We start from the raw sequence: 10778 nt of genomic DNA, 5'->3' as shown, positions 1-10778 counted from the left end.
TATATTTATCTATTGACATCCATACCGTTGGATCGTTGAAAAATATTTTTAAAATAATCGAAATCTTAATTCAAGATTCAACACTAGTTAGCTGTACTAGTCAAACTGATGTTTGACTGTTAAAAGGTCAAACCAAATAAAATTATTTTGATATGAAATTTTGGTTATATCACTAATATATATATATATATATATATATATTGACATCCATATGGTTGGATCGTTGAAAAATATTTTTAAAATAAATGTAACACAAATTCAAAAGTAAACACTAATTAGATGTATTAGTCAAAATCATGTTTGACTGTTAAAATGTCAAACCAAATAAAATTATTTTGATATGAAATTTTGGTTATATCACTAATATATATATCTATTGACATCCATACGGTTGGATTGTTGAGAAATATTTTTAAAATAATCGAAACACAAATTCAGAAGTAAACAGTAGTTAGTTGTACTAGTCAAACTCGAGTTTGACTGTTAAAATGACAAGCCAAATTAAAGCCAAATATATTTATTTACATTTAAAATAATTATCAATATTTAATCTACTTAAATTTTAATAAAAAATTATTAAAACATAAGTGAAAATTAAAGGGGCAAATGGACCTTTATTTCTGATTTTTCCAAAATAGAACACCACGCCTTTTGAGAAACAGGACAGTGTAATAATCTAATTGCTTCAGATCTGAATTTATTTTCATTTTCTCTTTCTTGCTTCTTTCTCTCCTCTTCACTCTTCCCCTCTCTTTCTCCCTCCCTCCTCTCCTGGTTATGCAAAATCTATACATACATAAATGTTTACTTTATTTCTAGCCTCCTTTGGTTGATTCGTATGCTTCTTTCACTGGGGCTTTAGTTATGGTTTCGTTTAGGGTTTAAATTCGACTTCAATTTGGGGTTTTAGTCGTCTTCAAAACTAGGGCTATGGGGCTTATTTTTGGATTCAAGGAAGGCGTCTCTCTCTCTCTTTCTCTCTCTCTCTTCCTGGTATGCATATCTCTCTCCCCTCTCTCTATGCTCATATATCTCTCTCTCCCTTTCTCCTTCCCCCTCTCTTTCCCTCTCTTTGTATATATATTTGCGTGGATTTTGTAAATTGTACTGTAATTAGCTACTGATTTTCTTGTAGTGATTTATCTGGTAGATTTGTATTTATTTATTTTTGTTTGTGTTGCTTAGAGAATACAAAATAATTTGAATTGTGAAGAACAGTCTTGTGGGAAAATATGAATAAATAACAAATCAGCTAATATAGTTCAATATTACTATTTCTTTATTTAAGAAGGATTTTTTTTTCCAGATTGGCACTTGCATATCATATTCAATATTTTTGGTGTGTGTAATGCTGAGTTATCTTCCGATATGCAGAACAAACCCCTGATTCGCAAAGTTGTTATGCTTTATGTACCTGGCCTTGACGCAGGTCTTTACTTGTCACAATCTAAGGTACTCCACAGTTTCAAAGAGTACTGTGGCGTTCCAAGAGCAGTGTCAGCTCTAAGGTTGGTGACGTTTATCTTTTCTAGCATAATATTGGATTCATGCATTGCATTTCTTGAAAGTTTATGCTTTTGGTTTTTTGTTTGTTGATAGTTGTGTAGCAGATGTAATACAGACTATAGATGCTCTTCTTACATGCAAGGTGAAAATAAAAAGGGATATTGCTGAGCCTATAAGCAAACCTGTTCAGAATCAGAAATCTGATCAAGGTATATATCAGCTATAAAGTTGTAGACTTGTAGTGCTTTCTGGGTTAAAAGAAGTAAAATAGTAAACTATATTCGATGCAGGAACCTGTGATTCTGTTTTGATCTATCCTCTGGTGATCACTTGAAAGATTTACCATTTCCCCTGTTATATTACACACTCACAGAGACCGAACTAGACCAAAATGGTTACTTTCGTAGTCAACCAGGTGACAATATATATACAGTATACCATTTCCTTATTATGGCTAAATCGCAACAACATAGATATGCAGTATAGATAATATACTTTCATATTAGAATTATTGAGTTTGTCTTGAACAGAATGTATGCACTGAGCACTATGCCGCTTATAAATTGATTCTCTACGTGGATCCTACCTCAATAATTAAAATAGGCTCAAACCTTAGCGACATACTGAGCATTAAATCAAGAGTTCTTTTCCATGAATCAAACTCAACACTGACTAGCATTTAGTCTTCCTATCTCACACAAGTGCTGTATTCACTGGCTGATGACAGTTTAGACGAATCAGGTCAAGGACGGATGCCTAACATTAGAAACAATATGTGTAATATTTCGATACTGGACTAGAGACTTATATCATGGCCAACTGGATATTAACATAATGTGCTGAATACTTTAATTAAGCCTGCCAGACAATGTACATCAATACCACGCGCTACTACACCTCTGTTCAGATGGTTTCTAACACTTTCCTCTTATGTATTCTCTGCATTAATCCGGAAATTTTTTTCTGCCTTCGAGCAAATCACATGTTATACACCGTTCAAAATCATATCATAATCACACCAACTATAGATCAATTTATTTTGGGAAGATTGTACGTGAAGGCCTCCTCCTGAATACAAACGCTTTTTCATCGTAAGTAGAATAGTTGGTACACTATTTCCCCTTTGACCATAAGAACACTGCATTGAGTTGGCAGAAACCCCAGAAACACTGACACTGAACCAGTAGACAATTAATTTGTTATATAATTCAGTGAACCAGAATGAATTAGATCCAAATAAATTGATGACATTCGAATTCGATATATTAGCAATGTAAGAATGGCTACATAAAAAAACTTTGTTCTTCTAATCAATTAACTGTATAGTTCCAGATCGGATTTTCTTAGTCAGACTTGTTAGTTATTGATATTGCGGATTGAATTTTGATGGGATAATGACAGTGTCTCTATTGCATATGCTATAGCAGTATATGTGACTGTATAGTCCGTACATCTATTGATTAATAGGGTTGTAGTGAAGGATATGGTAAAAATGTATTGCTTTTTATCTGTTCGTTTTGCTTGGTTTAGGTGGAAAGTTCTTAAAAAACTTGTTCTATTGATTGGCAGGAAATCTGGTGAACCAAGCAAGAGGAAGTCATACTTGCCTGTTGATGAACAGTTCTTGATAACAAGAAATGGTAAATTTAATCTCAATATCCCTGGAATGTTTAGTTTCCTGTAAGTTGTTTTTTTTTCTTTTTTACTAAGTAGATAGTTTTTATTTTGTTATAGGAACTTATTATTTTATAATTGATTGTGATCATTAACTTGTATTATCTATTCTAGTTGTAGTATCTTTAGTTAATATATGTATATAATATTGCCCCATGTGTTGTGTTCAATATATACTGAGTGTACATGTAAAAGAAAATGATCTTACATTTTTAATACATAATGACCAAGATGTCATAAATAACGATGTTACTAAAACAAGCCAGATTAGACAGAGTTCATCCACCTAAAGATGCAATTGTCACAATGTGCGAACATGTTAGCAACTTGCTCCTGATCTTGTGTTCTCCAAAGCTACCCTAAGAAGGTATCTATCTAATAACCAAGTTGATAAACCTTCTAGTTAATCTCAACCTGAAAAGTCGTTAATTTTGCAGAGTGACTATATTTCTTCAAAAATTAAAGCTGTTTTGGAGATTCTTGCATGTCATTGCAAGTCAAACAGTCAAATTTCCCAGTTGCATGGTGTGGATTCTTCAAATTTAGATAAAATATTGGCTCTTCAGGTATTTTCCTAAATTTGTTTATGTATGAAGTTTCCTGTGCTAAATATATGTCCTGCTTTTTTAGTCAAGTAGTTGAGTCAATTAGTATATTCTCTTTGAACACTGCATGTCAATGATTTATTATAAGTTCACTTGCTCTAAATCAAATGTTTACAATAATGGTACCGTGCTTGTACCAACTTGGTGAGAACTGAAGTGCTTTCGAAATGTGTATTTAATTTCCAAATAGTCAGGTAATAGGCTAGTTTGAGAGAAATATATAGTTAAATAGTTCAAAGTTTAATTTTACAGTAGTAAGCATTTAGGGTCCAAAGATATGTTTCTGTGTTTGTGTGGTTTTTAATTCTCTGCATATTGCAGTATTTGATAGATTGACCCAATTATAAATGGTTCTCATACATGAACATGATTTCCATACTTATTTAGTCATGATACAAGATTTATTATTTTTTTAACTTAACTTTATGGTTTTTTCTATATTTGTATAAACTGCAGTTTACAGAAGACAAATGACATATTTTTGTAACTACTGTGTTAGATTTGTGTCTAGCAATAGAATGTTGTCGTTTATTATTTCTCGTGCTCTAAGTGTGTGTTCTTTCGGTGCACAGGTCAATTGCCACTGATTTCAGGTTTCGATTGCATGACAAGTTCATCAGCTATATTTGAATTAAGACAACAGGGATATTTCCCTGGGCGCCTAATTTAAGAGCATGGCATTCATAATATAAGTTACTTCTAAGTTAGACGTAAAGAATGTAATTATGTAATGTGTTTGATTTAGAATTATTGATAAAACTTAATACAATGATAATTGTGTATTTTGTTTTAATAAATGTTGATTGTCTTTTGGCAGTTTTAGAGTTTATTTTGAGTTTGCGATTGTATAAAATTTTGGCAGGTTTAGGTTTAGAATTTAAATTGGAAGCCGAAAATGGTTGGATACTGAAAAATTAGTATTTGGTTATTCTGGAAAAACAAACTTACGACGGTTGTTCTTCAAACATTCCGTTCAAACATTCCGTCGTAATGTATATATTTTCATATTTAATTTTTTTTTTGAATTTTCATTTTCAAGCTTGTAGGCCCCACCTTCTAAAATACGACGATTTTTCTGTCGGAAATTTCTAACTTACGACGCTTTTTTCCGTCATAAATTATGTTTTATCTTATTAAAAGTGGGTCCCGTAAAGTAATATCCGACGTTTTTTCTGGCGTAAGTACATAACTTACGACGTTATTGTTCGTCGTATTCTGGTATCTTACGACGATAAATTCCGTCGTAAGTAGATTTATTATTTTATTCAGTATGTGGGCTCCTACTTCCTAACTTGCGACGCAATTTTATCTTGAGACGAAAAAACGAACATACTACTCGACCAAAAACGACAATTTTTTTCGTCGTAAATGGCTCAATTACGACGATTTCAGTTCAAAAAAACCGTCGTAAATGGCCAGATTTGTTGTAGTGAAATGGCCAGATTTGTTGTAGGCAATGGTATATAAAACATTAGAAATTTCTAGGAAATTTGTCAGAAATTTCTTTACCTAATATTCTTCAATCAAGTAATTTTTATATTTCTCTATTATTTTTTTAGTTCATATTCTTTGTAAGGTTTAAAAAAAAGAAATAACTTTTTTGTTTGTTTTTTTATAGTTGTATGATAAATATCAAAATAAAATATTTATTAAATTTATTATTTTATTTAGTAATCCAAAAACACAATTGCAAATGATAAATTTTTGAATTTTGTAATTGGTGCATATTTCCCACTCTCTCCGTCTCAATTCTATACATTTTCAAAGTTACTCAAAAATGTAAAATTTTATTACATAGAAATTAATTACTCACTTACATCCACTATCTTTTACTCACTTACATCCACTATCTTTTCCACTACACTAGTTATATATATATATAGATATATATATATATAGACAAATAATCAAATAGAAACTAAAATTAAAATAAAAACTAGAAACTAATCTCGTCCCTTATATCAATCTAATCTAAAGGCCCCCTAGATGTAGTTCACATGATTAATATGCTCCCTCCTACACATAATTCCAGCTTTTCCCCTCCGTTTTTGATTTGATTTTTCCCGTTAATCGGTGAACTTTTTTTGAAATCCGACTTCACTGTATTTTTCTCCATCTCGTAACGATCAATTTGCATACCATATGTGCTATGTTTTGACGAGATTTAAAAAAAAATTAGTTTAGTTTTTAGTTTTCATTATAAGGAGGTTTCTATTGGAGTAGCCCCTATATATATATATAATATTGATGAGTACGATCACTTTACTCACTTTTCTTACTTTTTTTTTCAAAATTACACTATTTCTTAATACCAAACTAATTTACTTATTTTTTATGAAATATGTATTTCTAAATTAATTAAGTTAAACAATTTATACGAGTAAAGAATTGGTACTAAATACAACAATTTTTTTCAACCACATTACGTAATTTATAAAAAAAACAGCTTAGTGCAAATATATATTATATTATATAATCTCAAATAATATATTAGTGTTTTTCCAAAAAATAAAATGGTGTAATACAAAAATGATCAAAATAGATTATTTATGACCATCTTCAACAATATTTCTTATGAAGTTGGTCGGTTACATTGTGATCGAATATAATTGATGAAAATATTTCTTTGTTTATCTATAAACATGAACAAGACCAACAAAACAAAGTTAAAACCGACCACCGTGACATCGTAGTCAAGCGTGACATGTGGCACATACATGCCAAGTACGAAAAACTGGGACCAAGCAAAGGCGAATTGTAGATTTGAAAGTAACCAAAAACTTGGTCGGTTATCAAACGTTATTAAACATCGAGGTAGCTGCCATGTAAATGGGTGGGGCCAATACTCAAGAAAATGAAAAAGTTATTTACGACCTTTTTGATCGGTAATGACCATGATCATAGATAGAAAAGTCATTTCCAACTCAGACTCATCCAATCTGACATATTTGGTCCTAAGTTAATGTAGGTGACATTAATACAAACACGTATTTAGAAATACACAAGTGAGATATAGACATTTTGGACATCGTTTCTGAATGATATAGAAGAAAACTTAATACAAAATTAATAACATCATAAGTTATATTCTAATTAATGATTATATGATTTCTAGTTCCTCTAAATGTTTCCATGCCAACCTTAATTACCTATTATATTATAATCACAAAATATGCTCAAAAGATTATATAATTCATTTATATTCTTTTTGGCCCTTTTTTATTAAAAGCATTTACTTATAACCTATTGTTTCTCTTTTTATTTTAATTACAAGTATTAATAGTGACTACATATTGTTTTTTATTACATTTGAACATAGTTGTGGATTAGTTTTTTTTTTTTTGAAGTTCGCTTCTTCCGGTTTTTCCATCATCCAAGTCATGTTCTGCATTCTTGTTAAACTGCGCTTCTAATTTACTCTCACGATTATTTACCTTTGTACCTAATTCTTGCACATGTTGTTTAGTAGAAACCTTAGTTGACATCGAAACCAACTAAGTACCTTTCCACTAGCCAGTTTGGTGTGTGGCTCTTTCCATCAAAATCGACTGCATTTGTCCATCTCTGACTGTAGCTTTTTCAACGTTGCAGCCATCTCCTCGTTGTTGGAAGCGTTCTCTTGTGTGTTTTTCGAGTTTCGTGGTGGTTCACTGGTGGACATGATGTAGGTGTGTAGAAATCCTTAGCAATTTTCCACAGACGGCGCCAATTGTTTTTACCAAATTTATGTGTGTTAATGCTAAAAATATATTTATAAGTTTTTAATGAAAGAACTAGGATTATAACGTAATGAAAATAGCAAATAAAAAACACCAGGATTTGGTGACGCGGAAAATCCTGTAAAGGATAAAAACCGTGGTAAAGATACACTTCTTGACAATCTCATCTAATCTCATCTAGCTTTTTTCTTTTCTTGTCAGGAATATGTGCATATGCAATACAACCTAAAATTCTTAGATTTCCAACCAAGCGCTTTGCCAATCGCCGACCTTGTTGGAAGATAAAGATACTTTCGTGCCATTTTTTGTGATATCTTGCTCGGCTTGCTTTTTTGTGGGATACTTATACATGTTTGATATTTAATTACAGGTTTTGCTTCTGTTCTTTGTGTCTATTCATTGCAAAACTTCTCTCTTTGTATTTATCATGTGAGAGACAGACAGCTAGACCTTCTCCTTTTCGATTTAAATTCCAATTATCCTCTTGCACTTGTCCTTTTGTAATGTACCTTATAAAGTTCTCATTTTTGGTTTAAAAATCTAATAACCTAAGAGATTCTCATGCTTTTGGATTACTCATCTGTGGGCCCGTGGAGCCATGTGCCCCAGTCGTCTGGATATGCTAATCAGGAGCTTATTCTCATTCATCCTCAAGACAACTGCAATAGTGATCCTCGCTCCTCCGACATTATTAAACTTGTGCTCTGAATTATGCTGCTGGTTAAATTAGCTTGGGAGGTTAAAGAAATTTCCATAATGTTGTTCAGAGAGGTCAAATGGTTCACGGCTACTGGCAACATCTGAAAATTCAGAATAGTTGCAACACTAATGGAATTGTTTTGATAATATTAATAATTTAACACCCATAATGCACAGCAGGTCCAGGGTCCATCACCCATGCTGGAAAGCAAACATTTGCAGTAATGATACAGTTGGAACTTAAACCGTGTACTTCTGAACTGCAGTTGAGTCTGGAGGCACACGGATGTGAGTATAAAGTTGAAGTTGACCCCAAACAAGTAGAGAAATAATGTATCATATCATAGAGCATCATGTTGCAAATGTGTGTACATAAGAAAAAATCTGTTACACTGGTGAAGATGCACAGTCTTCCTTCTTCAAAGTCTTGGGAGAGATGATGCTTAATCCGTTGTACTAGTACACTCATTCCCTAAAATTTAAGTTACAAAATTAAGAGAATGAATAACTAATCTATTGCAGTTTCTCTTATGTCCTCTTAAAGCGTTATCAGCTATTAGTACTACCTTATGACTGGAACGGTTATAACCTAATCAAGGAACAATACTTTAACAAAAATAAAAAATATTTTAAAAACCCGATAAACATGAAAAGAAGTAAGAAGATAAAATTTTAAAAATAATTACTTAATTAAATCCTCGTGAATGATATAATTAATAAACCAGACAATCAAGCAACAATACTTTTATTAAAACAAAAAATATTAAAAAAACATATAAACTTTGCACATATTATTCCTTCATAAATGAAAAGGATATAAGATGAAAACAATTTGAAGTGGTCGAAACAATACCTCAACCCTTAATTTTCTCCAGATGAGACTTACCTTTGGTGTTGGTGTCTCTTAACATATTAACCACCACAACCATGAACATTTGGCAAACCAAGTCATTGCAAGAACATACAAGAACTAATATGCCAATATATGGAATTTGTGAAATAAAGGATGTAATGAGATTAAATATTTCTTTATTACACAAGAGAATTTATTTGAATTTTAATTGGAAAGGCAAAACGTGATAGGATCCACGCCCAAAGCACTTCCATCAACTGAAAAAGGTGAAAGAGAGGTAGATAACTGAGATGGTTAGAGAAACCATATGGTTTGTTGCGCCACTAAGTACAAAATGAAAGAAACAAAGCTGAGAGACATCAAAATGAAGTATAATATCATTTAGCCAAGAACTATTTGAAAATTGGAAAATCGGTGAGGGCAATTCTTCAAGAATTTCAAAGTTTATGATGTCGAATTTATTAGATCCCATCTTTCGCTTGATTAAGTCATTTAACATGTGGATCAACTTATATATTACGTCATTTTAACAAACCCCTCATATTTAGATGAGCTATCAATATAAGAAAAACAGGTAAATACGACCGGCCAAAAGTCCTCGCATTTACCTAAATATGTCAGGACACGGTGGTATCTTTTAGTTTCTGGATCGGTCATAATACGGGAGGAATGTTTAGTAAGTCGGTCATTTTTAAAGTAAATTGGACCAGCTAATTTTGACCATTTAAAAAAAACCGCTTAAATTCAACTGGCCAAATTTGACCAAGGTAGTCGAATTTGACTTTTCACCAAAAAATTGAAAATCCCGCCAAAACTATTAAATATTTTGAATAAATTTAAAATGTCTGCCTAAAATTAAATTGACCGTATATGGTCAAAGATGCGAATCTAAATTCCACCACCTTCGGTTGAATTAACAAACACCAGTTTTAAGAGACAAATCTCTCGCTGGAAATTGGAAAATTTCCAGATTCCGGTGAGTTTACCCAGGTCCAGTCATATTCCAGCAGCTTTAATTTCTCCAAAAAAGCTCAGTTTTCAGTCCAATTTTTCAACTTAATACACTCAAAATTGACCCAACAATCTCATATTCATATCCAAACTTACAAATAACTAGCATTTAATCGATTCCGGCCAAAATCAATTGAACGTCTGTAAAGAAAAAACAACATTAACAAAAAATTCACCAAACTAAAAAAACCTTAATATAAACAATTTCCCCACCACATACCAAGCATGTAAATGGAGCAACACAGTCAATCATAAATCATGAAAAAATTATCTACACGCTCATGTTCAATGATCTATCGATTCGTAACTTCAAAACACATCAATAAACAACCTAAAGTAAAAAGTCTAATTCGAATTAAAATCAAGAAAATGGAAATTTTTGAAAAATTATCTACCTAGCTCTCTACCGAATTATTACCTTCAGGAGGGAGAGTAAGATGGTGGGAGGGACACAAATAGAAATAGAGGGGGAGAGAGAAAAAGAGAAGGGGTGGGTTACGTGAGTGAAAGGAGGGCTTCGGGTTAAAAATTTTATTTAATCATTTTTTTTACTTATAATTTGGTTTTATTAAATGTAAATTCAACCGTTGGATGAGTGTTTTAGGGGTTAAATTTGGTGTGTTAGATCTAATGCAAGGGGACTATTGAAGTGACACTAAATTCAACTGTAACCGGTCGAATTTAGGAGTGTCGATTAATATTTTTCTTATG

At 31.9% G+C, this 10778-nt stretch overlaps 1 long non-coding RNA gene across 1 annotated transcript; it reads left to right on the top strand.

Annotated features, from left to right (window-relative positions):
* Positions 1–3072: 3072 nt before the first annotated feature.
* On the top strand, positions 3073–4608 carry LOC141703312 (uncharacterized). The gene is made up of 3 exons (XR_012567441.1): positions 3073–3146; positions 3447–3746; positions 4358–4608. It is a non-coding gene; the product is annotated as an uncharacterized LOC141703312 (long non-coding RNA).
* Positions 4609–10778: the final 6170 nt, after the last annotated feature.

The sequence above is a fragment of the Apium graveolens genome, unplaced genomic scaffold (assembly GCF_009905375.1).
Source record: "Apium graveolens cultivar Ventura unplaced genomic scaffold, ASM990537v1 ctg6496, whole genome shotgun sequence".
Classification (NCBI taxonomy): domain Eukaryota; kingdom Viridiplantae; phylum Streptophyta; class Magnoliopsida; order Apiales; family Apiaceae; genus Apium; species Apium graveolens.
Note: the sequence above shows the minus strand (reverse complement) of the source record. Positions and strands in the feature narration are given on the sequence as shown.